This window comes from Eptatretus burgeri, chromosome 7, assembly GCF_056783735.1.
Source record: "Eptatretus burgeri isolate ZD-2024b chromosome 7, Ebu_testis_v1, whole genome shotgun sequence".
Lineage (NCBI taxonomy): Eukaryota > Metazoa > Chordata > Myxini > Myxiniformes > Myxinidae > Eptatretus > Eptatretus burgeri.
Genome location: NC_140967.1, coordinates 17443745 through 17469545, shown reverse-complemented (window position 1 = coordinate 17469545; position 25801 = coordinate 17443745). Strand labels below are relative to the sequence as shown.

General features: G+C 44.4%; 1 protein-coding gene across 1 annotated transcript in view; it reads left to right on the top strand.

The window, feature by feature from the left end:
* Positions 1–2455: 2455 nt before the first annotated feature.
* Positions 2456–25801, top strand: part of LOC147022743 (uncharacterized) — a 684736-nt gene continuing 661390 nt past the window's right edge. Inside the window, exon 1 of the mRNA XM_085887534.1 lies at positions 2456–2504. The gene's annotated coding sequence lies outside the window, so the exon portion shown is untranslated. The remainder of the gene's footprint in view (positions 2505–25801) is intronic.

The window sequence follows — 25801 nt, the reverse complement described above, 5'->3', positions numbered from 1 at the left end:
AACCAGATTTATTCCTTGGCACTTCAGACAAACGCCTCAAATACAAAGTTGAGTCTGGTGGAGGAAAGACTTGGCCTTGCAGAGAATTCTGAAGCATCACCAATGTTGAAGGCCAGCTTGGGAGATACGATCTGTCCATGACAGGTCATTGCAGATTGTGAAAGTCCAAGAGTGAAACAGACTATACCACTCCCAGAAGATGACTTCAACAAAAAAAAATTGGACTTGCCAGTGAATCTTCATGGAGGGACAAAGTAAGAGTCAGGGTCTTCGTGTACCAAAAGAATGGTCCAGGTAGATAACCAATTGTTTATTTTCTCCACCTTGTCAGAGAACCATGCTTTATAAGTCTGGCTTGCAGAAGGGCAAGGAACAGTCCTGTACAGAAGTAGTTATCTGCAAAAGGAAACAATGGATTTTCCAGTGATGAGGTCACTAATGTGCACCAAGAACAGGAATGGTGCTGGACTACAACCTTGAGGAAGGCTAGCCTCTACAGGTAGTACATGGGAGAGAATGTCATATGAAGCAACCTGCTGCTTGCAAATGCAGAGGAAACCTGATAGTTAGTCCAAGGGGGAATTCTGGGTACCATTAGCTGATAGTTTGGAAAGCAGGACAGCATTAAATGCTTGGAGAGATATCCAGTGAGGTGACTAAGTTGTTTTAAGATCAAGGGCACCCTTTAATTGTTGATATAGTTGATGCAGCATGTTCATAGTGGATTGATCTTGGCAGAAATCAAGTATCAGATAAAAGAGTTAGAGAAGAGATGTCTTGAGAACTGCGAGGATGATCAATTCCATTATTTTGCTTTGGATGAGAAGACATACTAGTCTTGAGCTGTGTGGATTGATGTTGATGACCTTTTATGAATTGCAGTAACATTGGCAACTTGCCCTAATGTAGGCAAGAGGCCATTAAAGAAAGACCTGGAAAATGAGTGGAGAAAGAGTATTAGGCAGACTTGTCGATGAAGTCTTGAGGATTTGTGCTGATGCTGTTTGTTCTGTACCTGTAGAGAGCTGGGTGAAAGAAATGCTTTTAAAGGAAGGCTGCACTGCATTTGCATGTTTGATTCATGTTTGTGTGTGTTTACATGTTGCCCAACAAGGAAGGAGAGAAAATGGAGGTTTGCACGGTGCAAAAATGACAAATGGTCACAGGCAGAGGAAAGGATGAAGAAGGCTGGAGTTCCTCAAGGTAGCGTTCTGGGCCCTGTTCTTTTTCTGGTTTTCATCAATGATGAAAGGAAAGGATGAAGAAGGCTGGAGTTCCTCAAGGTAGCGTTCTGGGCCCTGTTCTTTTTCTGGTTTTCATCAATGATCTCTCAGACTCTCTGGAAAATCCTCTATTTCTCTTTGCCGATGACTCCACCCTCTGCCGTACCATCTGTCATCCCTCAGACCGGCAAGCAGCAGCTTCTTCGCTCACTGCAGATCTGGATAAAATCACAAACTGGTCCAACACGTGGAACATGTCTTTCAATCCAGACAAATCTCACACTCTCACTATGTCTCTTCGAAAGGACCGTTTACAAAACCCCCCCATCCACTTTCTCAACAATCCTCTGGAAGAAGTCCTTTCTTTCAAGCTTCTGGGTCTCACTATCTCCCATGACTTTTCCTGGGAAAGCCACATTTCCAACCTCGCCTCAAAAGCCAGTCGCCGACTGGGAATCCTCCGTCGTGCTAAGTCCTTCCTCGGCCCTCTTGAGCTCCTGACCACTTACAAAGCTTTTGTCCGTAGCCTGATGGAGTACTGCTCCCCCCTCTGGGCTGGTGCTCCTGCCTCCCACCTTTCTCGGCTTCACGCTGTCGAAACCAGGGCATTTAAGATCATCAGCATCTCCCGCAATGAAGCTGAGTCTTTGGGCCTCTCACTCAATCACCGCAGGTTGGTCGGTGGTCTTTCTGTCTTTTACCGACTCCTCTCCAGCCTTGCCCCCCCTGCTCTCTCTGCGATTTGTCCCCACCACATTTCCACAGGGCGCTCAACGTCCGCCAACAACCCCCTTCTGGTAAAACTACCAAAATCACGAATCACTGCTCATCTTCACTCTTTCATTCCTCTTTTTCCCCGCCTTTGGAATAAACTTCCTCACTCTATTCTTTCCCATTCTTCCCTCCAGGCTTTCAAAACAGCTGTTCACCACCACCTCTTATCTTCCCCCATCCAAATCCTCGATCTTTTCTACCCCCGATAATCCACCCAAGCCCACTTCCTTCATTTCTCCTGCTTTCATTCCTGAAAGTCCCTGAAATGTCCATCTTCTCTTCGCCACATTCCCCGTCCCATCCCCATCCCTCTCCCTTCCACAGTTCACCTAATGTGTCTGTTCCCCACTGTTTTGTCCCTTCCACTCCCGCCCCTCTTGTCTCATGCCTCCTTGCTGTGAGTTGTGTGTTAGCTCTCATACGAGCCTCGACCAAGGTATACAAAAAACAAAAAAAAAAAAAAAAAACGAAGAACTCCCAGGCAGACCGAGAAGGGCAGTCACGTGGGTAAGTAGTGCGACCACAGTAGATGTGAATTAGGTGAGAGAGAATGAATGAATGATGAAAAACGTTGTTCCAAGTAATTTTTGATGAACAGGACAATGGAAATGATGGGAAAGGGCAATATTGATCGGAGGAAGAGTGCTGCAGATGGTGAGATAGTAATAATGGAATGCAGTATGGTCAGCCGAGTGGAAACTACAATGTGAGGAGTGAAGGTGTTGCTGTTTTGTAAATCATTGAGGGGGTTGGGTTTAAAGAAAATATTGCAGTACAGGAAGAGAGTTGGGTATAGAATGTATATGAAGAAGAAAAAGATTGAGGAGCGCAAGAGGAAATAGCAAAGAACAGATGGGAAATGCAGGATGACAGTGTTGCCAACAAGTAACACAACAGCTAATATATGAAGGCATACAGACTTTCAGGTACAGTAATAGACATTGACATTTTACTGAATTGAACCAACAGGTGGACACAATCAATCGGTGGAATTTGGCTTTTAAAGGAGCAAAGCACATGCTGTCCGATTGCTTCAAACCGGAACCGGAATAATGTAATGCTTTTGTGTTAAGTGTTGTAAGTAAAGCTTTATCATCAGAAAATGGAGGACAAATTTATAATTCATTTATTTGACTTCAAGCACTTTGAGGTGCAGGTACTTGAGAGGCTTTGACAACTGCAATGTGGATGACAACATTTCCGAGTAACACGAAGAGACGGTGTTGGTGATTGGATTGTCAGCTATCAAACATTTTATTGCCTTGGTTCATGGAAACATCAGGAACTAGATATGCCAGGATGTTGGGTGAATGAAATCAAGGCCAGAGGGGTGTTTGTGGATGGATAGGGAGATTGAGATACAATAGAGGGAATCAACAGAATGTTTATCAAAGTGTGCTAGCCACCATAGGAAGCAAGGAGAAACTGACCTTTCGGACATTAACCCTTTGTTGGAGCAAAATAGGGTCTGGTGAAGGGTTCTTGCCAGAAACATCAGCTTCTTGCTTCCAAAGACTGTTAGCATACTTCGATCATCGTTCTGTTTATTCCATCTATTGGCCTCCATATATGCTGATGCAGAATGACTCTGTTCTTCACGATCAAGACTTGTCTTCCAATGTAAACTGAGACACTCTGAGAAGAAAGAGAGGAAATAAATGGAAGTCCATTGCTCACTTTTACCAGCATGTGAGGGTATCAAGAGCCAGAGACCACCTCCTCTTCCCCCTCCCCCTTTTTCTCATTGACCCCGATGGCATCAAATTCACGGTCAGCAATTATTTTCTATCACTGATCTGCCAGCGACTTCCACCATCACCATGACTACATTGCCTCTCTGTTGCAAATTATCTATTTTGGGGCCCCAATTTTTTGTTGTTTATTTAATGGGAAAGACAACCGAGCTGTTGACAGCAGCTTTGGTGAGGCAGAGGGCTGCAAATGTGGCACCTGGAGTCGTGTTGATTGACATGCTTTTGGGACGCAGCCTGACCTTGCGGCTTGTTGGGTTTTGCCGACCCCATCATGCAGAGAATGAAAACCCGAGCTTTGGCGACTCTCTTTTTACCAGGTTCCGTCTGCATGGGACCGAGTTCCATGGGATCCAGGACAGCTCTGAATGCAATGATTTACATGGGAGCGAGAACGGAGCCAATGACAGCAGCTTTGGTAGAGCAGAGGGCCGTGCGGGGGGGGGGGGGGGTGGGCACCTGGAGTTGCACCGATTGACATGCATTTGGGATGCGGCCTGGCTCCCTGGCCTTGCCTTGCATCTTGTTGGGTTTTGCCAACTCTATTCTGTCAAGGAAGGATGAGACTGAGAAGGAAGAGATTGCGCATACCCCAGAGGCCACATGGCAGATCACTCAGATATACATTGTCTCCACTTCAGCGACAGAGGGGGAAATGGAGCACGGATAAGGAGATAGCTTGGTCCATGAGTCGTTGCTTGCTGGGGTGAAGATGGATGCGTCAGAACCAGGGAAGGCTCTGTTCATTGGAGCATGGATAAGGAGACGGTTTCGTCCATGAGTCGTTCTTTGCTGGGGTGAATACGGATGCTTCAGTACCAGGGAAGGCTCTGCCAATTGTAGCATGGATAAGGAGATGGCTTGTTCCATGAGTCGTGGTTCCTTGTTTGGGTGAAGATGGATGCTTCAGGACAAGGGAAGACTCCGTTCAGTCTTGGAGACTCACAAGTGAAGATGATGACCAGTAGCAGCAGTGTGTACACATGTACACACACATATATGAATCGTGATTTACACATACACATGCACAATTGTGATTTCTACACATATTATACATATTATATCAACACATATTGATATGTAATCATTATACGTGATGTATTATACACATTATATACACACACTCATTGATTTATGATCATACATATGTTATACATGACATATTATATACATTATGTACACACATATTGATATGTGATCACATATTATACGTGACATATTACACATATTATACACACACACATGCGAACGGAGTTGGCTACTTTGAGATCTGGTAGGTCTCCATTCTATTTCCTGAAACCCACCCACGCGTGGAGATAGCAGTCCACAACAGCAACTTGCACCCATATACACTTACAAACACATCTAATATATGAAGCTCTTTCTAACCACTGACTGACTCATTGATTCACTGACTGATATTAAGATCGATACCTTCCAGGTGACATAGAAGGCAGAAATTTTGAAAGCCAATATATATTGAAGCTGTACACCAGGAAAAATCACAGAACCATCGGAAAGCATCCGTAAATGAAAATATAAGTAAATGAAAAAAAAAATGAAAATGAGTAAAGGAAAATCAAATACAGGTGGTGATGGTGCAGCGGGGACAGGCAGTGGTGACGGTGCAGTGGTGATGGTGCAAGGGGGCAGGCAGTGGTGATGGTGCAACGGGGGGAGGCAGTGGTGACGGTGCAGCGGGGCAGTCAGTGGTGACGGTGCAGCGGGGACAGGCAGTGGTGACGGTGCAGCGGGGACAGGCAGTGGTGACGGTGCAGCAGGGACAGGCAGTGGTGAGAGTGCACCGGACACAGGCAGTGGTGACGATGCAGCAGGGTCAGGCAGTGGTGACGGTGCAGCGGGGGCAGGCAGTGGTGACGGTGCAGCAGGGGCAGGCAGTGTTGGAGGTGCAGCGGGTGCAGGCAGTGGTGGAGGTGCAGCGGGTGCAGGCAGTGGTGGAGGTGCAGCGGGTGCGGGCAGTGGTGGAGGTGCTGCCAGTGCAGGCAGTGGTGGAGGTGCAGTGGGTACAGGCAGTGGTGCAGGCAGGGTGCAGGCAGTGGTGGAGGTGCACCAGGTGCAGGCAGTGGTGTCGGTGCAGCAATAAAAATTGGGAGAAATGAGGTGTGAGAGAGAGTTTTTGTGCATGATGAGAAGATTATGTAGATTCTTCGAACACTATTATGAGGAGTACCTATCAGCCATGGGGGTACCCCCATCCCTACCATACAAGTCAAAACAAATGGTGCACATAAGCATATAACAAGGAAGGCTATCATAGCAGTCCCAAAATGGTGGTCATTCAGGAGTTCTTCTTGGGATATTTTGTGCTGTGCGCTCTTTTGCAGTGGGAAGCGTAAATCCACGTTGCTCGGCCTTGGCATTTTACAGCAGTGCGTGTTGTTAGCAGGTTTAGGAAGGGCTCAGACCACCTCGACTGTAGAGCATTCCTTCTATTATGAGTCTTTATATAGACAAAGTCCCCAGGTTTGAAGCCGTGGCAGTCAGCGGTGGGTGGCTGGCTCGGGTAAGGCTTCTTTCACCTGCACATCGAAGCCTCTCACAGCACGATTCAAGGCAATACAAAAGGTCAGCATTGTCTCACCAATCTGATGCACATCCATCTCATTTACAGATAATGGAGGTGAGTGTGGCAACCTCATTGGTCGTCCCATTATAATCTCATGCGGGGATAAGCCCGTTTTTCGATTAGAGGTCGACCTCATTGTCATTAAAGCTATTGGCAGTGTATCAGGCCACTTTAGCCCAGTCTGTTCACAAATTTTTGCAAGTTTGTTCTTTAGAAACCCATTCTGTCTTTCCACCACCCCTGCTGACTGTGGGTGATAATGGAAATGGAGATGCTGCTTGATTTACAAGGCCCTACACAATTCCTTCACCACTTTGGCTGTTAAATGAGTTCCCTGATCACTAGAAAGTTTACAGGGTACCCCAAATCGACAGACAAAATATTTCATCAAACAGTAGTAGCATCTGCTTTCCTACAGAAGTACGCTTCTACCCATTTGGAAAATAGATCTACCGAGACCAAAATGTACTTGCACCCACAACATTTTGGCATTTGCACAAAATCAATTTGGATATGTATGAAAGGACCTATGGGGGAGGGTGGCCCATGTAGCCATCTGAGCCCCCTTCCCAGGATTATGTTCTTGGCAAACCTGGTATGTCCTACAATATTGTTCTGCAATTGGACTAAAGCTTGGGGCATACCATTGCTTCCCAATCGAGGAACACCCTCCCCCCTTTGCTAGTGTGACCAGCACCACATACTAGGCGAGCAAGCCATGGCAACAGAGCTTTTGGAGCCACCACACGGTTATCTGGTGACCTCGATAGCTTCGACTCGTCATCAAATTCGCATCCAGACATTATCCACAAATTTCTCTCCATTGTACTAACAGCTGCCTGCAAAGTAGTAACATCATCAAGAGATGATGTAGTTGTGGCTGGTGTTAAAGCACATTGTGATACCAATAGGGCATTGTGGAAAATGGCTGTGGCTTTAGCAGCTTTATCTGCTCTAGCATTTCCCTGAGAAACATCATTCGACTCACCAGTGTGGGCATCACACTTGATGACTGCAATTTGGAAAGACAAAAGAACTGCCTGTAACAGGATAGCAATCCACTGAACATTCTTCACCGGAGCACCAGTGGATGTTATAAATCCTCGCTTGTGCCACAAGGCACCAAATTTGTGTGCAATGCCAAACGCGTAACCCGAATCAGTGTAAATTGTAACAATTTGGCCTTCTGCTCAGCAGCATACAAGAGTTTAAGCTTCCGCTCTCAATTACTCTCAATTACTGTTAATGTTCCCCCTCCCGCTCTCAATTACTTCGTGTTCAGAACAAACTGTATAACCTGTTAATAGAGAACCATCCGGTGCACGAGAAGATGAACCATCAACATGCAGAATTAGTTCAGAATTTTGGATCAGCATGTCTCTCAAATCAGGGCGGGGCAGCCATGTGTGAGCAATCACTTCTTCACAATCGTGAGGTTCTCCATCTTCCTCTGTGGGTTAGAAAGAAGTAGGATTCAAGGGAGGAGTTCTCTTAATCATGATGCTCGATGGAGTTGTCAGTGAGAGTTCGTATGTAGTCGCTCGTGAGGCTGACAAGTGCTGCATTTTCGTCTTTAGTAACACTGCAGTGATGGCATGCTGTACCATGAGGATCAGGGGGTGTCCCGCAACAAGAGATTCTGTCGTCTGTACCACATGTGAAGCAGCTGCTACCGCTTTCAAACAAGGTGGTAATCCCTGAGCCACCGGATCCAATTTGGTGCTGTAGTACGCAATGGGCCGCATTTTGTCCCCATGCTTCTGAGCCAACACGGATTGTGCGCAACCCTGTGCTTCATTTGAATGCAGATAAAAGGGTTTCCCATAATTAGGCAGCCCAATGCAGGGACGGATGACAAGGCTTGCTTAAGCGTCACATGCTACGTCAGCCTCTGGCATCCAATTCAATGGATTGGGTGCACTTGCGGAGCCAATGTCCAACAGGGGGTGAGCTAAGAGTGCATAGTCAGATATCCACTGCCAGCAATAGCCCGTTGTTCCTAGGAAGGATCTCATTTATTTAGCAGTGGTTGGCTTTGGCACTTTAAATATTACGGATATACGCACTGGGGAGATACGTCGAGTGTCTTTCTTCAAGCCATGTCCCAGAAACTTCACCCCCTGCTGAAAAAAATTGCAATTTGGCCTTGGAGGCTTTGTGTCCTTTCTCCACTAATGTTGTTAGCAATGTCAGACTGTCCTGTTCACACGCTTCCTTTGTCGTCAAGCATACCAACAAATCGTCTACGTACTGAACTAGTGTTGATTTTCTCGGAAAAGCTATGTCATCTAAGTTGTCCTTCAATGCTCGTGAGAACAAAATGGGGCTTTCTGTGTATTCCTGGGGAAGTACTACCCAAGTGTATTGTCTACCTCGATATGTAAACGCAAAAAAGAACTGGGACTCGGGGTCTATCGGAGCACTGAAGAATGCTGAACACATTTCAACAACTGAATAAAAGTAGTATTACTTGGAATGCTGGATAGGACCATAACAGGATTTGAAATGCATTGGCTGACAGTGGGAATAATTGTTCCTTGTTCTAATCGTGTTTTGGCGATGGGAGCTATTCCTGCTTTTGCTTCTGGTCGCAATGGATATTGTAGTCTGCGAGGCAACCTTTTTGACTTATTATCTATATTGATCCTTTCTGGCTGCGTGCTCTTAATTCATCCCACATCGTTTGGGTGTGTCGTCCACAAACAAGCCGGGACCCAATCTAGAAGTTCGGATGATGTTTCTACCCCCAGGATCTCTGGAAGGTTAACCACCTCAAACGTAGATGTCCCTGTTTCCCCGTTGCTTTTCCAACAAAAGCCATCGGTCCTCATTTGCCAGAGTTCCTCTTCCTGTATAGATTCCACCATAGTCGCTCCTGATACCATCTTCAAATCGGTTATCAAAGGTCCTATGTCCTCCACCTGGTAACCCTGCATTACCACTAAGGTAACATGTGGCATAACATTACACAGTTGGTTCCGTAACTTTAACTGTTCTTGTGTCAGACGTACTTCCATGCCAATTCCTTGTCGCCCAATTCACATTGTTCCCAATGTTACATCAAAACTTTGGTGTAATTTGGAAGATACCTCTTTTGCATAGTCGGTGTCCTGGCCCTTTGTGTTGTAGTATGCTGTGCCTTGCCAAGTCCATGTGGAGTTGACTTACTCAGTCGTGCACCTCCGGAACCTTTCTCTCCAAGGTGGTCATGCACGGCTGTAAATGGTTAGAGGCTTCACCATCTGTCAAGGCCCATCAATATACATGACTCTCTGTACTTTCCTGTAACCAAGTCAAAACAGTTACATGTGATTCGTGTGGCATGTCTAGATAAATTCCATCTAGTGTACATTTCACCTTGCAGTTCAGTTTCAAAACAAATATCTGCCTAACAGGCTGGATGGTGTGTCTGCTGCCATAAAAAATGCATGCTGTGCAGACAAAGGTTCAACTTCTACACGTAATTGATTAGACAGTAAAATTGCCATAGCAATGCTCGATACTCCTACAACATCAATCTGGTCCCGCGGAAGAGGGGTACTTGGAAGGTCACTCCGTCTAATTGATGATTTTGTCGCCCCGGTGTCTACAAGGAAAATAATTCGTTGTCTTTCAATTGTCAAAGTAAGTTTTGGTTCATCACGTGGTTTGGAAGTTAACAAGGGTAACGCTGATGATGCTTCACCCAGGCCCACTATTGGTGTTGTGAAAACGGATCTGGCGGAGGTGGAAATGAAGCAGGTGGTGGCACCGTCCACTGCTCCTGCAGTTGCGGGTTGACCTTTTTCATGTTGACCCTGTACAGGCAGTGAGATCTCGTCTAAATGTCAACCTCCCTCAAAGTCAGGCCCTGACTCTGTGGTCGCGGCTGCTGTCTTTCCCAAGCCCGTTTTATTCGGGCCATAAGCCGGTCCATTTGGGCTATTTGGGCAATTTCTAGACCAGTGGCCAACTTGGCCGCCTGCTCGGCATGTCTCTCTGCTCATATCTCGGCATCCGCACCCACGTCCATGGCTTGCACCCGCATTATAATCCACGTATCTCTCGATCCCGACTCCTTCTTGCAACGTAGTTCCTGTCATGTAAGGACCTGAAAGCCCCTGTGGTGTCCATCTTGTTTACCCTGTGTACCCCACCCCATCCCTCTCACTTCCACAGATCTCCTCATGTCTCTGTTCTCCACTGTTTTTTTTCCTTCCCTCTCTTGCCCCTCTTGTCTCCTGCTCCCATTGTTGTATGTTCTGTGTGTTAGCTCTTAAACGAGCCTTGACATTGGATACAAAAAACAACAACAAAAAACATTTGGGAAATGGGATTGTGCTCTCGAGAACAGGATTTCAGGGGGTTCATAGAAAAAGTGACAGCGGGGCAAATGCTGACAAAGCATGAAGGACACTTGTAACCAGGTCTTCAGCATTTCCATAGCTGAGCATTTACCTTAGGTAGGTTGCAACTTCATCACAGGGTGTGCAGAAGCAGCCCTCAGGGCAGGAATTTGGAATTTTGAGCAGGGTACCAGAACACAATGTCTTACCTTTTTGAAAAGTATCCAACCATCCCTCCATTCCATTGGGACTATACTCTGTGCAGAATGTTGGTGCTGCCTAAGAAGTCTCCTTGGCTATTGGGCACAATCCTGGACGGGTCGTCCTCCGACACAGGATACCAGCAAGCTGGCACTCATTTTTCCGATCTCGGAAGGATGACAGGCAGAGTCAACCCCACCTGGTATTAATCCAACAGTCAAGGAGGATTTGAACTCGGGATGCTAGGATCCCAATCCCACCACCCTAGCCATTTAGCCAACACCAGGCATTGAAAAGTATCATGGGATCTTTAACGTCCACAAGTGCATTCTAGCAGACACTAGACGACAAGAGGTTGTTTAAGTCCCTCCAAAGGACGATGCACTCATTCATGCAATGCCTTACACGAGAAGCACCAGTATGGTAGTTTATAGTTGATCCGCGGATACAACAGATGAGGCAGCTTAAAGTCAAGTGTGCTACTTTAGAGTCTGTCTCTCCCTCTCCCTCTCCCTCTCCCTCTCCCTCTCCCTCTCCCTCTCCCTCTCCCTCTCCCTCTCTCTCTCTCCCTCTCTCTCTCTCTCTCTCTCCCCCTCAGCCTGTGGCTACTGGTTGCATCATTAGTTGGGACACAGCTATGCCGCTGATGCAGTTCCCCCTTACCAGTACACTGGTGCTCATTTTGCCGACCTCGGAAGGATGACAGACTGAGTCAACCTCTTGGTGTATATTAATTCAGCGGACCAACAGGGCTTGAACTCGGGACCTTTTGGATCCCAAGCCGCCACCCTAACCACTATGCCAACATCAGGCTTAGCTATCCTGTCAATCCCAGCAGAGATGGCAAAGGGAGAAATTGAAAAGTTTTCGAGGGAGGAATAGCAGCGAGAGATGACTGGGAATTTATGACCAGGTGGGAAGTTTATTCTGTACGTTTATATTGATATATTACTTTGTGCTTTGACTTAAAACCAATAAGGAAAAATTTAACAAGAAAGTTTAACGTCATAATTACATATGTAGAACGCCACATCCGATCAGTATGAAAAGTTTTGAGGGTCATCTCGGGATAAAATGGTCAACAGAAAAAAATTCATGAGGTCATCGGTCAGCTGATTCGGCAGCAATATTGTAAAAAATAAATAAATAAATAAAAAGCTTCAAAAATCTTCTTCTCTGAAGTGGCTGAACAGATCGAGGCGAAACTTTACACATATGACCGCCTATCCATCAGGAACAAAAGGTTCACACTCCCCTGATTTGGTTCACACTCCCCTGATATAACGTATGTTATTGGTCACATGGTTTGGCAGCCAAATTGGATTTACTCTAAAACCTATAAAAATACATCACTCAAAAAAAGTCCTGGTGAGGATCTGCAATCTCTGATTGCTCTTTTTCTTGTTATGTATTTCATGCAATCTGTTTGTTATCTTGCCAAAACGAAGTTTTGCAAGATATGTTAGTCAGCTTGTATGTTTTTTTTTTGTTTTTTTTTTGTTTGTTTGTTTGTTTGTCTGTCTAATCACGTATAAAAAATTCTGCAGAGCACAGTTATCATCGGAAATTTTTGTAACTTCGCATATCAGAGGCCTATAGAGGTCCCTTTCAGTGTACAAAATTTTGAAGGTCAAGGTCAAAGGTCAAGGTCACTTTGGCGCAAATCAGGGGAGTCGACGAAACCCTTATTTTTTGAGTAATTTTGATCGGATCATCTTCAAACTTCATGGGAATATAGTTCATGGTCTGGCGCTCAGCCGATTAATTTTTGGTGGCGATTGGCCTTGACCTTCATATGTTTTTTTTTTTTTTTTTGGTCTGTAATCACGTATAAATCACTCTGCAGAGCACAGTTATCATTGGAAATTTTTGTAACTTCGCATATCAGAGGCCTATAGAGGTCCCTTTCAGCGCATAAAATTTTGAAGGTCAAGGTCAAAGGTCAAGGTCACTTTGGCGCAAATCAGGGGAGTCGACGAAACCCTTATTTTTTGAGTAATTTTGATCTGATCCTCTTCAAACTTCATGGGAATATAGTTCATGGTCTGGCACTCAGCTGATTAATTTTTGGTGGCGATTGGCCTTGACCTTCATATGTTTTTTTTTGTTTGTTTTTTTTTGGTCTCTAATCACGTATAAATCACTCTGCAGAGCACAGTTATCATTGGAAATTTTTGTAACTTCGCATATCAGAGGCCTATAGAGGTCCCTTTCAGCGCACAAAATTTTGAAGGTCAAGGTCAAAGGTCAAGATCACTTTCTCGCAAATCAGGGGAGTCGACGAAACCCTTATTTTTTGAGTAATTTTGATCAGATAGTCTTCAAACTTCATGGGAATATAGTTCATGGTCTGGGGCTCAGCTGATTAATTTTTGGTGGCGATTGGCCTTGACCTTCATGGTTAGCACCTCAGGTCAAACATACTTGACCCCAAGGTCAAATTTTCAAGTTTTAGGAACCATATCGTGTAGTACCTCAAATTGAACACCTCGATGAGTGCTTTCTAGATATGTCAAGCTTGAGACATTATGATGTCATTTGGTGACGTTATGACGCAAAAGCATATTTTTCATGGTTACTCTGTAGAACGATTCTCATCGGAATCTCTCGTAGGCAGATACTCCTCAAGGAGTCGCTCCTGGTGGATAGCAGCTCTGTTCACCTCAGTGTGACCTTAAAGAAGTCACACGTGGTCACCTTTTGGCAAGATACGGGTCACCCTGCGGGTGACATTGGTGTATTTCCTTCTTTGTCTGATCACCGAATGTGGTTTTCATGTATATTTCAACATTGTGTTATGCTACCTGTTTTTCTCAGGTAAGACTATTTTGGATACACATGAGATGTACTTGTGTGTGGTGAGGTGGGGCAGGATGGTTCAAATAACTTTTTATATCATCTCTGATTTCCTTTTTCTTTCTTATGGTGTTTCTCGGAACAGCAAGTCCAGAAGAAAATTATTTAATTCTGCTTCTTTCAACATACACCTTTGGTTCTTCCTTCTGCAGAATCAATACTGATAGTTGCAACACATTTATTCCTTCTACTGAATGACAGCTTGACCTATTCAATAGCTTTGTTTATACCTCATGAAGAATTAATATTCTACATACAGTAACTGTGGTTACACTTTCGATAGAATCAACACTCGAGATACCATACCTTATGTCGGCTTTTGTGAATTATTCACCCTACAGCCACCTTCATACCCCCGCCCCCCAACCCACCAACAATTATACTCGTAAAAATAATAATTTGATTTGCATATATAACACCCCTCCCTCCCTCCCTCTCCCCCCCCCCCCCAAAATGAAATTAGGTTTACAGCCTGACGGATTTATGTGTGAGTTTCACCCCGAAGGGGATGCGAAACTATTGCAACGTATGTGTGTACGTGTGTCTGCACCTACAGATATATTTGCTTTAAATGTGGTTTTCTCTTCTCTCGGATAATTTTCCTGGTTTTGAGATGACAGCTGGTTCCATGAAGGGTCTCTGCTGACTTTCTCAAAGTTAGGTTTCTGGTCGTTATTTGTCACGTTTTAACTGTATATTTTCTAACCTATATGTTTACTGTGTGCTGCTAGTTCGGTTTTGTTTCAAAAACTGTGCTATTTTGTGAGTTTTCGTCGATCTTGCCTTATCAGGTTTCCTTGAGGCTTACCAGTCTTTCCCATCTTTGTGTTCGATTGTTTTTATTTGTATTTTCTCCCCATTACCATCAGTTCCTTTTTCCCACTGCCCCCGTCCATCCCTCCAAACTACACCCTCTGTTTCTTGTCTTAAAATTTAAACAATAGAAAAAACAAAAAAAACACCCTTTCTCCCTGCATACCATCAAGTACCAATTCTCCGTTTCCTTCTCCTTCTCCTTCTCCTTCTCCTTCTCCCATTTGAGCTGATCCACTCCCACCATTACTTTCATAATTTCTTCCCATAACCTTTCATTCCCTAATCTTACCTAATCTTCAAAAATCCATTACAAAAGACTTTTTTTCCTTGTATCCTTTTTAATGTATACCGCCCGAAACCACGTGTCTCTCTATCCCTTCCTCTTCCTGTTACTTTTCATCGACCCATCAGTTTCACTGCGATTACTGATCCAAATTCACCATACACCTCCACGATTTCACTTCAATCTTCTCTTTTCTGAATCTTACACAATCCTTATTAAATAAAAATAAAAATAAATTCACTTTCAACCATACGCCTTACATAACTACATGTTTCTGCTGGAATTTTTTCCACCCTCTGCATTTGCCGATCCAAATTCACAATTCACCTCAATTTTTCTTCAACCTTTACTTTACTTAATCTTATGCAATCTTTATCAAAAAATAATAATAATAATCACAAGTCTGAAGGCGACGATGGTTCACGAGCGGTATTTGACGATGTAGATTGTTTCAGAAGTCGAGGATGAGACAATGTGATAATGTTTGACCAAGTTATAAAAATGATCAACATGATGTGGTATGAGTGACAGGTTATTCGCTGCAAAATGTCGAAAACCTGGTTTCGTTCAACAACTTAAATTTTTTTTTGACCTTTGCATAACCTTTAAAGGTCACAAAACAATGTTGTGGACATTAAAATAAGGAAACAGGATATGTGCTATAGCTTATTGGAGTTAGTTCGTCGAAGAAGGTCAAAAACCCAGTTTGATTCCCACAACTTTGAAAATTTGACCTTTGTGAACTTTAAAGGTCAAAGGTCAAGGATTATGACTTTTGGTGCAAAATTTCCTCTGGAACATTCCAGGAACAATATAACGTCATATAGGCTATATGGCATTCCGCACTCCTCGGATTATCCAAACTTTGATGAAATCAGCGTAAAAACAAACTTGAAGGGGGCACCACGGGTGTTCGAGATAGAGCAAAATGGTTTGAAGACTTTCGGTGGTGAATGACCTGAAGATTATGCATTAAAAATATTGTCATCCAAGCTCTCAAAGTTTGGGCGGTCGTATAATTTTTTTATGTCAAAATTCGCAATTTTCTAAGTTCGTGACCTTGTGACCTTGACCTTGGGACGAAAATGAGAAATTGAGCTCTGTGGGGCTATGCAGATGCCATTGGGCTAACCAAATACCGAAATCCCTGTCAGATTCGACAAATCCCTGAGGAGAAGATGCAAATTGAAATCAGCTACCCCCTAAAAACACAACTAGATCATGATATAAACCTCCCACCAAAATTTTATCAGGATCGGATCAAAACCCATGGAGCTATGCTCGGGACAGACAGACAGACAGACAGACAGACAGACACAGACAGACAGACAGACAGACAGACAGACACAGACAGACAGACACAGACAGACAGACACAGACAGCCAGACACAGACAGACACAGACAGACAGACACAGACAGACAGACAGACAGACACACACAGACAGACAGACAGACAGACAGACAGACAGACAGACAGACACACAACAATAACGAAAAAAGTGGTCACATATTTTTTTCGTGAAAATATTTTTCGTGAACCAATAAAAAAGGTCTCGTATAATGCTTCAACTTCCTCTTTCACATGTGTGGTTCTCATTACTGTATCATAATTCACGACTCTTTCCATTTCAACAGACTGCTCTCAATTCGACCTTTCCTTCATACCTTGTCCAAAAAGTCCAACTGTTACAACGTTTCTTCTCTCTATTGTCTTCATTCACCTTTATTGCATCCATCAAGTAATGCCTTTAGTCGCATCTCTGAAATAAAAATTAAAAAAAACCCAGTTTGAAATGAATGTTCGTTTTCCATCAATCATCCTTTTTTTTCCAACTTCAGTGTCAATTCACCCCTCTCACCCCTCCCTCTCAAAGCAACTGTCACACTCTTCCCCGTCCAAGCTTCCCTCTCACCTTTCTCAAAAACTCCCCCTCATCTTTCTCCCTCAACTCTCCCCACTCACACTTCTCCCTCCAATCACCCCTCACTCCCCCTTCTCAAAATTGCCCCCCCCTCACATGCACAAAGCTGCCTCCTTCCCCTGCCCTCTCTCCTCCACCTCATTACTCCCCTCCTCAAATCCTCAACTGCCTTCTATCCCTTCTCTGATTACTCCCCACTGTACCTCAATCCAGCACCACAGAGCCTTTTCTCCTCCTCGTCTGGCCCTCTCCCTGAGCTCTTTTGCAATCCCCCACACTCTTTCAACAACTCTCCTTATCTCCCCCCCTCCTCCCTCGTCCTACCCTCCCCTCCTCACCCCTGCACCAAAAGCCTCCTCCTGTCCCTCTTCCTTAACATGGTGGAGCTCAAATATCTGGGGCCTTCGCTCAAACCTGACAGACATTTCCATGCAGGTTACCAATGACAAACCAGACATAATCTGCCTAACAGAAACTTGACTCCTTCAAGACATCTCTGACTCCCCAGTATCTCACCTGGTTACCCCCTCCTCCGTTATGACAGACCTGAGCCTCGTCCTGGTGGAGGAGTTGCTCTCTTCATCAACGACTCTATTCCTCACTCTCCATGCACTGCCCTCACTCCCCCACACCCCCAGGAATACCTCTGGCTACGGCTTCCCCTCCACTCCCACCTCATGTTTAAAAGTGTGTTTTACCATCCACCAAACAGTAATGACTCCATTTACATCTCACTATCCTAAAACATGGACCAACTTCTATCCTCTCATCTGAACTCTGTCTTCCTCACATGTGGTGACTTCAATTGTCATCATGCCAGTTGGCTAGGTGTGGGTACCTCTCTCACCTGCTATGGCACTTCAGCAAAAGACTTCGGTGACTCATTGGGACTGACTAAATCGGTCAACTTCCCTACCCGGATCTCAACCAATGGTACTCATCTCTTCTGGATCTGATTTTGACAAATTTCCAATAAAATATCTTCTGTTCTTCCTCTGCTCAAATGGGTTCTTCTGACCACATACTTGTCAAAGTGGACATCTCTCTGGCTGTTTTTTTGAGAACCACCTCAACGCCATTGAGTCTGGCATTTCACTCAGACTGAATGAAAGGGTCTTCAAGCAGCCATCAAACTTCTAGACTGGTCTCGCATCGCTGCTTTCTCCAACATCAACTCATCTGGGGAATTCTTTCAAAGAAACTTGCTCTCCCTCATGCACAGATTTATCCCCTCTCGTCTTCAGTTGTTCTACCCTTCCCCCGTCCATGGTTCACTGAAGCTTGTGGTGAGGTAGTTGTCCTGAAACAACTTGCCTTTGCCTCTTCGAAAGCAAGTCCAACTGAGGGTAATCTTAATTCCTTCCATAAAGCTCAAAATAAGTGTGTGTCTATCCTCAGGAGAGCCAGAAAACATGTTTCTCATCTCAAGCCTGAACTCTCAAACCTCTCTCCATCCTCCACATCCTGGTGGCGTCTTGTCAAATCTGTTTCTGGTGTATGTTCCCCCTCCATCCCCTCCCTTACCTTAAATGGCCACACTGCTGACACCACATGTGAAAAGGCTGAATGCCTAAACTCGGCGTTTGCATCGAAATCTTGTGTCCAAAACCCATCGCTTTCTGAACCCACCTTACCCAGTCACACCCAGCTCTCCCAGGACTCTGTGTCCTCTTCTTCTGACATAGTGGAGAGTTTTCTGTTAACCTCGACATAGATTCCGCATCTGGTCCAGACCACATTAGCCCACTTGTCCTAAAAACCTGCTCCTCTGCTCTTGCTCACCCTCTCATTTGCTCAACGTCATCTGCCATCTGCTTGGAAATCAGCAACTATTACCACTCTGCATAAAAATGTGCAAAAATAGATCCCTGCAACTACAAACCAATCAGCCTTCTCCCAATCATCAGCAAGGTTATGAAATCCATCATCGCTTCAGACATTAAATCCTTCCTCTTCTCCAATGGCTTGATTTCCGATCATCAATTTGGTTTCAGACCAGGTCACTCTGCCCTGGAGATGCTGCTTATGCTCTCCCAACAATGGATGGATGTCCTCAATGCCAGACATGAAATCAGAGCCATATCTTGAGACATATCACGTGTTTTTGACACGGTCTGGCACCCTGCCTTGATCATTAAACTCTCTTCCTATAGTATCCAAGGCCATCTTCACTCATGGCTCGCAAACTTCCTCTCCTGTCGCAGCCAATGTGTGGCCCTAAATTGAGTTCTTTCATGCCCTCTTACTGTCCAGGCTGGAATTCCTCAAGGCAGTGTTCTGGGCCCTGTTCTTTTTCTGGTTTTCATCAATGAAAACCTGGTTTCTGGTTTTCATCAATGAAAAACCTTATCTCTGACTCTCTGGAAAATCCTCTTTTATCTTTGCTGATGACTACACCCTCTGCCATACCATATGTCATCCCTCAGACCGGCAAGCAGCAGCTTCTTCGCTCTCTGCAGATCTGGGTAAAATCACAAACTGGTCCAACACGTGGAACATGTCTATTAATCCAGACAAATCTCACACTCTCACTTTGTCTCTCCGAAAGGACCGTCTGAAAACCCGCCTATCTACTTTCTCAACAATCCTCTGGAAGAATTCCTTTCATTCAAGCTTCTGGGTCTCACTATCTGCCATGATGTTTCCTGGGAAAGCCACATTTCCAACCAGGCCTCCAAAGCCAGTCACTGACTGGGAATCCTCCATCGTGCAAAATCCTTCCTTGGCCCACCTGAGCTCCTCAACACATACAAAGCTTTTGTCCACAGCTTGATGGAGTACCACTCTCCCCTCTGGGCTGGTGCTCCTGCTTCTCACCTTTCTCGGCTTCACACTGTGGAAACCAAGGCATTTAGGATCATTGGTATCTCCTGCGGTGAGGCTGAGTCTTTGGGCCTCTCACTCTCTCACCACAGGCAGGTCGGTGGTCTTTCTGTCTTCTACCATCTCCTCTCCGATCTTCCAGTCTTGCCCCCCCCCCCGCTCTGTCTGCGATTTGCTCCCCCACCCCATATTTCCACAGGGTGCTCGAGTTCCACCAGCAAACCCCTTCTGGTAAAACTACCAAAATCACCAATCACTGCTCACCTTCACTCTTTCATTCCTCTTTTTTCCTGCCTTGGGAATAAACTCCCTCACTCTCTTCAATCACATTCTTCCCTCCAGGCCTTCAAAACAGCTGTTCACCACCACCTCTTATCCAATACGCCCATCTATATTCACCCATCCAGAACCACGATCTTTTCTACCCCTGTTAATCCACCCCAAACCCACCTCCTTCAAATTCTCTGCCTTCCTTCCCGGAAGTTCCCTGTTGTGTAAGGTCCTGAAAGTCCCTCTAATATCCATCTTGTATACCCCATGTTCCCCGCCCCATCCCTCTCCCTTCCACAGATCTCCTAATGTCTGTGTTCCCCTCTGTTTTGTCCTACCCTCTCCTGCCCCTCTTGTCTCTTGCCCCCCTTGTTTTGTGTTGCGTGTTCGCTCTCATAGGAGCCTCAACAATGTATACAAAAAAAACAACAACAACAAAAAAATGCTTGTCCGATTGATGTGATACTTTAAATATAGAAGGGACTCTCCGTGGAGAATATATTCTTGATAACTCTGGTGTCGTAGGTCACACGGCATGGTTGCCATATTCGAATAAAGGGAGAAAATTTGGACATAATTTTTTTCTGAAACTGCTCAATGAAAAAAAATTTGAAACTCGGCATGTATGTCATCACCTCCTCATCTAGTGATAACGATGGTGTCATCGGTGAAGTATTCCACCCATAATCGGTTGACTTGAAAACCTTATCTGAAAAATCTGAAACTTCATACTTCTGATCTATGATCCAACATGAGTAAAGAATTGTATTTACGACGTCATAACTCTGCCAAGAAACGATGTGACGTAATTGGGTGCATGGACGATATGGGAATATGGGCCATAATAGCAGCGTGATCAGTTAACTACGGTATATTTATTCAGAATGAACTCACAAGGCAAGACTATGCGCTCTACCGAGTGCCCTTATAGTTTGCTCTAGTGTTGGTGTTGCTCAGACATTATGGGCCGGACGGCCTTCTGCGTCGAGTGTCTTTTTATTCCTTGTTGTATCTTTGGTTATACCTTCGAAAGAATCGATGCACTACTGTATATGGAATTCCTTTAGTTATACCTTCAAAGGAATTAACCCATTTTAAGCTTGTTTCGCACACGACTCTATGGAGCAGAGATAAGCACACGACACAGGTGGAGTTGGTGGCAGAAAAGCAGAGAAGATGGTGGCACACAAGGAAGACCTCTGCACACAGGCCCGTTTGAGTGAAGCATGGGGTTCGTGGGTTCTTGGGTGCGTTGCAAGCCACCGCTTGTTTTGCCTTGGCAACGTTTTCCAAAGGCCTTGGCAAAGTACTCACTGTCCTAATCTCTGCAGATGTCATCATATCAGGTGCAGTGAGGACTGAAATACACTCCAAGTGAAAAACGCCCAGCCAGCGTTTTCCCAAACCATGGAAAACGCTTCACTCGACTCATGCTGAACTCAAATCTGTTCTCAATAGATGAAACAAAAAACAGAATAAGTTTTCTTCAGCAAATTATTTGCCATAATGCCTCCAAAAGCATAAATGTGATCATTTTACCATTCCTCCTAATAATTCTTCCCGTATTATCATCTTTAATGTTCATACGAACTGAATACAGAAAGTACAATTAAGTATTATTTTAGTGGTTTCATAATTTTTTTATTTTACAAAGCCAATCTATTTTTGCAAATTTTTTTATCTACAGTGTCTGAGGCTCATGAAGAAGTTTGTATAGAAATTAGTTACAGGACAAGGTCATTCGAAGACATGAGTGTGTACTTTTCGTGGATTGCAAGGACATTGGAGACAATGGACATTGCAGCACATTAAACAGGACTTCAACCTTAGATCTCAACTTATAATTTAATAATAATAATAATAGTAATAATTAAGAGCATGAGTTACCAAACAAGGAACTTTAACGCAGGAGGAGGCCATTATTAAGCCCATCAAGTCACCGCAATGGTTGCCAACCTGTGGTTGTTTGTCCATGCTCCATACGTTTAAATGCTTAGCGTAAAGCAAGGAAGCAGCACGTACCATTTTTGAAGTTCTTGTAATGACTTGGTTGAGTTTGAGCTGTCGACCTCTCAGACTCTTGATGTATGTAAACTTTCCTCTGAGCTGTCTAGCCTGGGTTTGAATCCCGACGCAGCTATAAACTGCCATCCCAGGGTTTTGCAGGCAGGGTGATCCATCAATGTGTGTGCCATCCATCAGAGGGATGTTAAACTTGTGGAATAACCTGCTAGCCCTTGTTGTTAATGGACATTGCCATTCGCATAGACTGTGTCTTTCCTGAAGAGTGGGTGAGTTATCGCTAGCACCCTTAATTAATTACAAGTTCCTGAGAAAATCACCTTCGGGTCAAATTTCAGGCTTGGTCAGCCGGTTCGTGAAAGACTTGGGCCAAAAATGTTCCCTGATGGACCGCACAATAATCTGAGAACTGTTGTTGTTGTTGTTGTTGTTGTTGTTGTTGTTGTTACAAAGACACCATACAATTGCCTTCATCTTGTGTAAATCAATAGAAGTACCATAATCTCTTGTTTGCAAATTAATTTTGCTCCAAAAGATTCAACTATTCATATTTTTTTTTGTATACCTTGTCGAGGCTCGTTTGAGAGCTAACACACCATGCACAGCAAGGGGGGCATGAGACGAGGGACGGGAGTGGAAGGACAAAACAGTGGGGAACAGAGACATCATGAGATCTGTGGAAGGGAGAGGGATGGGGTGGGGAATACAAGATGGACATCACAGGGATTTTCAGGAAGGAAAGCAGGGAATTTGAAGGATGTGGGTTTGGGGTGGATTAACTGGGGTAGAAAAGATCGAGGATTTGGATGGGGGAAGACAAGAGGTGGTGGGGAACAGCTGTTTTGAAGGCCTGGAGGGAAGAATGGGATTGAATAGAGTGAGGGAGTTTATTCCAAAGGTGGGAAAAAAGAGGAATGAAAGAGTGAAGGTGAACGGTGATTCATGATTTTGGTAGTTTTACCAGCAGGGAGTTGTTGGCGGACCTTGAGTGCCCTGCGGAAATGTGGTGGGGACAAATCGCAGAGAGAGCAGGGGAGGGCGAGGCTGGAGAGGAGACGGTGGAAGACAGAAAGACCACCGACCAGCCTGCAGTGAGAGCGTGAGAGACCCAAAGACTCAGCCTCATTGCGGGAGATGCCAATGAAACGAAATGCCTTGGTTTCCACAGCGTGAAGCCGAGAAAGGTGGGAGGCAGGAGCACCAGCCCAGAGGGGAGAGCAGTACTCCATCAGGCTGCGGAGGAAAGCTTTGTAAGTGGTCAGGAGCTCAGGTGGGCCGAGGAAGGACTTTGCACGACGGAGGATTCCCAGTCGGCGACTGGCTTTGGAGGCCAGGTTGGAAATGTGGCTTTCCCGGGAAAGGTCATGGCAGATAGTGAGACCCAGAAGCTTGAAAGAAAGGACTTCTTCCAGAGGATTGTTGAGAAAGTGGATGGGAGGGGGGGGGAGTGGGTTCTAAATGCTCCTTTTGGAGAGACATAGTGAGAGGGTGAGATTTGTCCGGATTGAAAGACATGTTCCACGTGTTGGACCAGTTTGTGATTTTACCCAGATCAGCAGTGAGCGAAGAAGCTGCTGCTTCTTATCACTGTCTTTGCTACTGAAAGAAGCTGTCATTCAAAATCAAAACTGAAGGTGATCATACAAAATTATCCTTCCTCTTTGTCTTTGCTTAATAAGAGGCTATCTATCTATTACATTGGCAATTGTGGTGAATAATGCCTCTCAACCCCTTGCCTGTATGCACCATGTCCAACCACCTCCACTTGTCCAACCCATCCCTCACTCCCTCCAAAAAAGAAACTACTCTGTATGAGGCACAAACTGGAACTTTGTCTTGACAGTTTATTACCACACTGTTGGAGAATCATCTTTGTTTGTAAATCTGAGGCCAAACAGTAATGTTCAGAAAGTAATTGTTTCCCAAAACAAAGTAAAGTACTTGGCAAGTTACACATTCTGAAAAAAAAAATCATTGATAGAAAAAATGTATTTAATAAAAGGAAAACTTTAATTAATATAGAATTGATAGAACTATCAAATCGGGAAAAATGTAATTAACATTTGGATTGCCAAATTAAAGTCCAGGTAAAATTATTGTTAATCTCCCTTCTTCCCCTTTCTCTGCCTCCTTCTCCCTCTTACACCAACACTGACCTCCATATGATACATATAATTTAAATTTGAATTGTGCCTTCTTGGTCATTCAAAATCAAAATTCGATATAAGCAGCTAAGCCATCCCCTCCTCCGCCATACCCTCAAGCAGAGATGGCTATTAGTAATTCCCAAATAAAACCCAAACTGGGGGGTGGAGAGGGTTGGGAGGGGTGATGTCAGTGATGGGAAATGAGGGAAGGAAGATACTGTACAAGAAAGTTGCACGACCATTTCTGATGCATGAAATGTGTAAGTTGATGAGAAAGGAATGTAAGAGTATATGTTAGATTCAGGTCATTGTAACATGGGGTCGGGATATAAGAGATTAAAACTGATGGATTAAATTGAATTGGTCGAGATTCAATGAAATATGATGGGTTCTTTAATTTATTGCAATGCTTCATGTTTATTTTCTTGCTTTATTCATTTGGCTTTGAATATCTTAGTTTTATTGATTTTAGCTTTGTCGATTGTGCTTTTTAAAGCAGAATGAACATGTAATTAAAATATATATTTTAAAATTATGAAACAAAAAAAAATTGGATAAATACTTGATGTAAAGTGATGTTACCAATTGTAGATTTTATAAACTAGCAGAGTACCCACCCGACGGGCGATCTTGTTCCAAGCATGCAACACCTTCTGCTGCATACCTTTATTTGGGCGGGGTATAGCCAAAAAAAAAAAAAAAACAACTCTGGTTACGTGCAAGCAGCAAAAACAAACCTACTGCTTATAATTCAAAACACCTAAATGTACCGCAAAATGTGGGGACAGGAATACAGCACTGCAAATGGAGAATTGTAATACCCTCGCTCACCTGGAGGCGGCACTACACAATACGTATTTCCATGGAGAATTTGCATCCGCCCCCCCCACCCCCCACTCCTCGCCCGCCCCCAAGACTACCAGCAAAGATAAAAATACCCCTCGACATTAATTGGGGACATGCTGATCCGATGAAGCAAGTCGATGTAATTGGCCCAAAACTATAGGAGTAGTGCAACAAATAAACACACACACAAACATCCATCCATCCATTGGAACCATACTCTATGCAGACCATGGGTGCTGCCGAAGCAGTCTCCTGTGCTATTGGGCACAATCCTGGGCAGGTCACCACTCCGACACAGGATACCAGCAAGCTGTCACTCATTTTGCTCACCTCTTAAGGATGACAGGCAGTCAACCCCACCTGGTATTAATTCAACAGCCGAGTGGGATTTCAACTCAGGATCCCAAGATCCAAAGACCACCACCCTAACCATTAAGCCAACACCAGGCTTGCTTTTCAACATGCCCTCATGTATCTAACTTATAAAGCTCTTTCTAACCACTGACTCACTCACTGACTCGTTGACTAGTATTAAAGAACGGTACCTTCCGGGTGATTGAGAAAGCTGAAATTTTGCATGCCGATGGACATCGAAGCCTGTACACCAGAAAAAAAAAAAACAACAGAATCGTCAGACATCATCCACACATGAAATTTATTTTAAATGAAAAAAATGCAGTTGAGCAACCCAAGACAATGGAGAAGTAAGGCAATTTTGTGTGCCGACAAATTGTGGCAAGGTTTGTGACCTCGCCACAATGTTTCACTGAAGCTTGAAGTGAGGAAGTTGTCCTTTGCCTCATGGTAAGCCAGCCCAACTGAGGGTAATCTCAGTTCCTTCCATAAAACTCAGAACAAGTGTGTATCTACCCTCAGGAGAGCCAGGAAAACATCTTTCTCATCTCAAGTTTGAACTCTCAAACCTGTCTCCCTCCTCTGAATCCTGGTGGTGTC